This window comes from Impatiens glandulifera, unplaced genomic scaffold (assembly GCF_907164915.1).
Source record: "Impatiens glandulifera unplaced genomic scaffold, dImpGla2.1, whole genome shotgun sequence".
Taxonomy (NCBI): domain Eukaryota; kingdom Viridiplantae; phylum Streptophyta; class Magnoliopsida; order Ericales; family Balsaminaceae; genus Impatiens; species Impatiens glandulifera.
In genome coordinates, this window is record NW_025919751.1 from 54,998 (window position 1) to 56,276 (window position 1,279).

Genomic DNA, 1,279 nt, shown 5'->3' on the forward strand with positions numbered 1-1,279 from the left:
GGAAAAAGGATTCCACAGATAGTGGGACCCGTGGTCAAGGAGGCCAAGGGAGAGGAGGCCGAGGAGCACCGTCTCAGAAAGACAAAGAAGGTGGTTTGGGTGGTTGAGGAGCTCCTCTAAACAATAGTCACATTTAGTGATTTAATTGCAACGAGATGAGACATTATTCAACACAATGTCGAGCAAAGAAGAACGATGTAGAACACCTTACCCACACAGGCAATGTCGAACTAGCATTACTTATGGTAATCCTAGAGGATATTCTCCAATCAATGTTGTCATGCTGAATGAAATGAAGCTGAATCTAGAAATTCTAGAAGCCAAGAACAACGAGAGAACAAGAGATGTTTGGTTCTTGGATAACGAATGCCGATAAGGAGAAGTTCTTTGAACTAGACGAGGTAGTCACCGAAAAGGTAAAATTCGAAGATGGTTCCACGGTACAAATTTGTGGAAAGGTTGTATCATGTTTGAATGCAAAAATGGCGACAAGTGGCTTCTCGAGAGATTTTTTTCATTCCTTCTTTAAAAAGTAATTTAGTGAGTCTCGGACAACTTACCAATACAGGTCCTAGGGTGGTGATGGACGGAGAAGAGCTTGAAGTCTTCGCTAAAAATCCTTCATGCCTTGTCATGAAAGTGAGACGAACTCATAATCGACTAAATCAAATTTGCTTGAAATTAGCCAAATTGGTTTTCCTTTGATTTAATCTGGAAGATCCAAAATAGTTATGGCATGCTCGTCTCGATCATGTTAATTTTCAAGCACTAAAGTCCCTTGTAAATAAGGGAATGGTTGTTGGTGTTCCAAAAATTTCTCCTCTAAAACAACTTTATGTCGAACATGCCTAGTTGCAAAACAGACGAGACAATTGTTTGCGCTAAAAGCCACGTTTCAAGCGAAAAATCCACTTGAATTTTTGCACATTGACTTATGTGGGCTAATCACGCTATCAACCCTAGGAGGAAATCAATACTTCATGTTGATTGTTGATAATAATTCGAGGTGGATGTGGCTCCATATGTTGAGAGCAAAGGATTGAGCATGCTCTTCATTTGAGAAGACGAAGTAATTGGTGGAGAATGTGACTGGACTTAAAATCAAAGTCCTTCGTTCAGATAGAGGAGGTGAATTTTTCTCGAGGGAATTTACAGAGATATGTGAAGAAGTTGGGATAGAGCGACAATTCACCACACCGTACTCTCTTCAACAAAATGGTGTGGTGGAGAGGCGTAATCGAACAGTGATGGCCATGACTAGGTCGTTGCTCAAAAGCAT